This window comes from Petaurus breviceps, unplaced genomic scaffold, assembly GCF_028583685.1.
Source record: "Petaurus breviceps papuanus isolate PSGF00001 unplaced genomic scaffold, PetGlider_PUasm1.0 98, whole genome shotgun sequence".
In the NCBI taxonomy this organism is placed as follows: domain Eukaryota; kingdom Metazoa; phylum Chordata; class Mammalia; order Diprotodontia; family Petauridae; genus Petaurus; species Petaurus breviceps.
In genome coordinates, this window is record NW_027187460.1 from 55,072,083 (window position 1) to 55,078,419 (window position 6,337).

A 6,337-nucleotide genomic window follows, 5' to 3' on the forward strand; every position below is an offset into this window, starting at 1 on the left:
TCTATCTATCTATCTATCTATCTATCTATCTATCTATCTATCTATCTTCCTTTCTATCTGTCTGTCTCCTTGTTGTCTTCCTTATTAGAATGGAAATTGTCAGTAGAGAGTTGTTTGTTTTTAATTGTATTTCTGTGTTAATGTCTATCACAGGGTCTAGCACATACTAAGGACTTAATAAATACTTGATGATTAATTGAAACTGTGATTTAGAACAGAGTCTATCAGAACTCTGACAGTCTAAAAAGTACCAATATCACAATAAAGGTTAATACTACATTGAGTAAGGATCATAGAATTACAGTATAGCAACCAATCAACCATAAGCCATCTGAACAAGAAACTTTTTTTAACATACCAAACAAATACTCATCCAGTCTTTTTCTTTATATTCAGCCTAAATTAGTCTTCTTCTTATGGGGCTAAACATGCAAGCTTACTTTTCCCAATCCTAATACAGAGGCTTTCAAATTTGTTTTTAACTATAGAAATAAAATTAAATTCCAATATACTAAGCAGATAGTGGACAGACAAGGAAGAAGGAAATGTGTACCATTAAAAATTAGGAAAAATCTCAAAATTAGATAATTGCACAAGAGGAAACTATTCAGAAAAATAATAGAAAAAAATGGGAAAGAAAAATATGGGAGATCTTATAAAGGAAGAGAGGTTTTACTAGAATAAATTTCACCCAACTTGAAACTCTACATTTTACAAGTATTAGACATAATGGCACTAACTTCCTAATGAGAATTGGAACATAAGATCTCTTAGTAAATGGTGGCATTCTGTAGCACATCCTATCTGTTCTCATCTGCAAAACTACTCACACATGAGAAAGGTCTTTATCTTCAGATAATTTCTCACTCTAGGACTGAATTCACTGCAATTCCCTGTGAAATTGCATTTGTTAGTGGTAATATTCCTAATGAGTAGACTGAAAATCTTTTAAGATAAATTTTCACTGTGAGACAAAATTTGATTTCTTCCCTTTTCTACATTTTTCTTCCCAGGATTCTGTTTTAATAAAGGGAATGAAGAGCTATCAGAAATTAGTCTGAATAGGTTTGATCTTTCTATCTATCACCAAGAAAGGAAACCTGGAAATCATAAGATTTCCTTTTGATAAGGTTTTCTGAAAATTTGTCATTGACTTTACTGTCAGTAATAGCTACTTCCTAAAAAATGACTTTAGGACAAAGCTATTTTATTTTGCAAACAAAAATCAATAACAACAACTGGAGGGTGGTGGAGGAAGGATTCTTCTTCCAAGAACAGTCTTTATAACTGTTAAATACATTCTAATTCATCTCCATGACTTATTTCTTCCTACTTTCATCCATCCTCTACACAGCTACCAAAGTGATTTTCCAAAATAACAAGTACTGACCACAAGAAAACCCTACACAATAATCTCCAGTGGCTTCTCTATGTCTTTTAGAATCAAATATAATTTATTCTGTTTGATTTTCAAAGTGCTTTCTAAGCTAAATCCACCCTATCCTTATAGCCTTATCTTACATTACTTCTCTTCCCACATTAAACAGACTAGATAAATTCCATTTTCCTGCTGTTCTTCACACAGGACTCTCCATCTCCTACCTCCATGCCTTTGCATCAATCCCATGTCTGATGCACTATCTCCTTGCTGCATCCTCCCCATATATCTGTTAGAATTCTTTTTTCTTTCAAAATTCAGATCAAGTGGCACATTCTACACAAAGTATTAACTTATCCTCTAGCTCTGTTTCCTTACCTCCCATATTGCCTTTTAAGCACACACATACACACACGTGTGTGTGCATGTGGGGTGTGTGTATGTATATATATATATATATATATATATATAAATACACACATGTATGTATATGGTGTCTTCTCTAATAGAATGTAAGTTTTTTGAGGGCAGGGGATGGTATATTTTTGTCTTTGTGGGTAGCAATATAGCTATATACAGTAACGTCTGGCCCATAGAAGGTACTTTAGAAGCTATGGGATGTGAGAAAAGTATTGTGAAAATAGAAATAATATGATTTTAGCAACTGATTAGATATTGGGAATAAGGAAGAGTGATTTTGGAATAATTGCAGACTTCTACAGAGATAAAATGAATGAAAACAAAAACAACAACAATAATAATAGCTTACATCCACTTAAAGCCTACTATGTTCCAGGCAAAGGGCTAAGCAATTAATAAATATTTTCTCTTCTGACCTCTACTGTAACCCTGGGGTGTAGGTGCTATTATTGCCCACATTTTACAGATAAGGAAACTGAAGCAAACAGAAGATAGGTGACAAACACGTTCACAAAGCTAGTAAGTGTCTGGGGACAGATTGGAATTCAGGTCTTCCTGACTCCATACCTTCCTGATTCTATGAGTTATGTTACCTAACTGCCATAAGTTTAGAAGTAGTTGGTCTTTAGGGGAAAGATAATGACACAGGATTTTTGATACATATTTCAATCTTTCTCAACCTGCTTACCTGCTGTTACTATAAATATTCTTTTACAGAAGGGTCCTTTCTCTCTTTTTTGATCTCTTTGGGCTAATTAGCTTCATAGTAATATAAGTAGATGAAACAATTTAATGTATATTGTTTTAGTTTAGGGTTTTGCTCCAAATTATTTTCCAACTGTGCATTGTGTACCTGTCCTTATCTAGCCCTTCTATTTTTCTTTTCGTTTTTTTTAAGTCATCTTTATCAGTTCGGTGAGGTTTAGACAGAACCCCAGAGTTTTTTTCATTTGTTTTCTCTTGTAATTAGTGACCTGGAGCATTTTTTTCATAGGTTTGTTGATAACTTGCCTTTCATATTCTGAGAACTTCTTTTTCATATTATTTGACCACCTATTGACTATTGATTATTTGACTACGTATTAGGGAATGGCTATTATTTTTGTATAATTGTATCAATTCCCCATATATCTTGGATAACAGACCTTTATCCAAGAAATTTGCCCTATGGATTTTTTTCCAGTTAAATTTTTTTTAACATAAAGAAGCATATTTTTTCAAAAGCTTTTTCTAGATATGTTGACATGATTACATGATTTTCATTGTTATTTTATTATTAATGTATTTGATTAAGTTTCTAGTTTTCCAAATATTGAACAAACTGTGTTCCCAACATAAATCCAAGCTGGTAATAGTACACATTTTAAAAACATCTTGCTATAGTGACTTTGCTAATATTTTGGTATTGATATTTTTTACATATTAGTCTATACTTTTCTTTCTTTATTTTGCACTGGTTTAAGCATCAGGACTATATTTAATAGAAAGAGTTTAGTAGAATTCCTTCTTTGTTATTGGAGACACTTTATATAATATTTGAATTATCTATTCTTCAAAAATTTGGTAGAATTTACTTGTAAATCCATTTGGTCCTAATTCTATCTTCCCTTCCAACCTTGGAAGTTTCTTTTACTGCATTTCATTTTTTCTGATATTTAATTATTTACTTCTTTTTCTGCTCTGTTAATGTGACTTTTTAATATTTTTGTCAAAATGCGTTAATTTCATTTTTTTCAGTTATTGGCATAGAATTAGGGAAAATAATTTGTAGTAATTTCCTTTATACATTTTCCTTTTTCAATATTAAAAATGCATTTTCCTCTTTTTCACATCATTCTCTTGTAATGGGATCACTATTTTTTGGGATGAGACAATATCACAGAAGAGACATTTTGAGTGGCCTTGGGATGAGGAGAGATAGAAGGTAATGTAATGGCAATGGAATTTAAAGATTCCCTTGTATTGGCTTGGTTTTTAGGTTAAATGTTAAAACCCAGAGCTTATTAATTCCACTTGTGGGATGGACTTGTTGATGTGAAGAGAGGGGGCTGAACTGGGAGGAGATGGTGCTGTGGATAGAGAAGGCCAAGCAGAGAGAGGCCAGAAGAACTTTTGGGAGCAGCATCTTGGAGGCAGAGAGAGAGAGAATTGCCGGGGGTCAGAGTTTCTGAGAGAGAGAGAGAGAGAGAGAGAGAGAGAGAGAGAGAGAGAGAGAGAACTGCCAGCTAAAACCACCTAGAATGCCGAGGGCCAGTTGGAGCTGCCCAGGACTTCTGAGAACTGCCCCCTGGAGCTGCTGAGAACTGAGGAGGCATGACTGTGGTGCCAGTATTTATTTTTGTCTGTTTTGATGTTACTTTGGCAGATTTGTCTGCTGGTAAAGGACAATGCTGTTATTGCAGAAGTTCAGAAACCTTGCTGTTGGTTCAGAAGCCCTCAAGGAGGATTTTCTTGTTGTATGTTTACATAAATCCTGGAGCAAGGTCTTACTGATGTTTTTGGAGGTCCTGAGATTATTCTGCAGTCAGAGAACGAATTGATGAGGACTCTGGCAATGTGTATCTATGTTGTGTCTTCGTTAAGCATTGTCTTCCCAGGAACAGAAAATGCTGAGAACTTGGCTCTGCTGAAGATGAAGAAAAGACCTCTCCTTGGATATTGAATGCTGCGATGATATAGTAACCTAATTGTGACCTAGGGGTTAGTGGCCTTTGTGCTCTCCATTTCCCCTTTGAAAAGGTGCATGGTGGTAACTAATGATAATTGTAATTCAGTTGTGATCCAGGGGTGGAGTACTTTGATTTTCATGCTCTGTGACTGACCATATGAATGTACTTTGTTTATGATTGGAAACTAAAATCTAGTTGAATAGAGAGAAGACTTTGTGATTGACTAAATGAATGTACTTCTTAGGGGTGGAGTACTTGGTCCTTAGTACTTTGTGACTGAACTGAGGACTTACTAAATTATTGAGTTACACATGATGAATGCTGTATTTTGATTTTCTGTGAATGTTTTGCTTTAATCTGTCACTGAATAAATGGAATTTGCTATGCTTATAATCCAAAAATGGAAGTTGCTCATGCTTGACATTGCAAGTATATGGAAACATATTCCAATATACTTTGGATATCAGCAAAGAAAAGATAATTTTTAAAAATTTCTTGACAAATATGATAGATGTTGGATTAATAGAGTAGGAATACTAGAGGAGACTGATAATGGGATTGGGGAAACGGAGGTTGGTATCACCAAAATGGGAAATGAAGGGGTACCAATGAGGCATATTCCCATTATGGGGATCCATAAGAACCTCATGATGAGTTTAACTTATTGTTTCCTCATGGCATGATCATCTCTGAGCAAGTATTATAATTCTTAGTACCACATCCCACATAGGAAGAGGGTTTGAATGGGTCCCTGACTATGATCAGCATACATTCCTTTAAGGAAGGAAATACATCCAGAGGTAGGATATACTGACTTTAGGAGTAAGTGGTGATAGTAAGCTCTTAGAAAAAAGATGGAATAAAGAAAAAAAAATTGGAAATAAAAACACAGCAACATGAGTTTTTGTTCAAAGAAATTAACAAAATTGCTAAACCTTTAATCTTTTTTTTAATATGGAAGAAAATAATATTATCCATGTCAAAAATGAAGAAGTAAAAACAAAAAGCATAAATAAAACTTATTGTTTAAAGAGAGAGGTAGTAATGGATAGAGAACCAGGAACCCCAAGATTCAAATCTCACTCCTGAAAACACAGTAGCTGTATGACCCCAAGTAAGTCACTTTACTTTATCTATGATTGGTCTAGGTGTCTTAAGACTATTAAGTTGCAGAATGAGCTGATTTTTCTTGTTAGACAGAGTTCCCTCACCATGTGTAATGCTAAGGGAATTTGAAGATCTTCCCTGTCCCTTAATAGGCCTAGGGGATTTGAAGATCTTCCCTGCCCCTAATAGGTCTTACTTGAAGCCCAACAAGAGAAGTTTGCTAAGAGGAGGCTTGTTTTTCAGGAACACCCATGCCTTCTGTTACTTTGTAATTAGGCAGTGGGTCATGCAGGTTGTGATATTCTCTGACTCTGGAGAAGGCTATATATACACCCTGAGGTGAGGTTTTGCTTTGGGGCTCACTTATGGGAAGAGTTGTGTGACTGGGTCAGAGGAGATTCTGGGCAGCCGTTGAGCCCTCAGCTTTGAAAACCCAGATGTTGGTTCTTTTCTCTCTGGTAACTAACATTGTTTGTATATAATGGTCAGACAGGTAGAAGCCCTGTCTGTCGGTCTGTTTAATTGTGTTATTTTCTCTGTCTGTATGTTTTGTCTGCTTGTGATTTCTGTTTGTGTTTTCTGAAGTTCAGGGTGCTGACTTTTTCCCCTGCACTAAGTGAATGATATCTATGTTTGATTAAAGTAAGATTGATAACCCCCTTTGAGTTGCTTTCATTAAGAAAAGCAGATCAAAGAACTTGTGCTAGCAGCCATCCTGGTTATGCTATGGTGCTTGCTGATATACCATGGAATATCTTATATC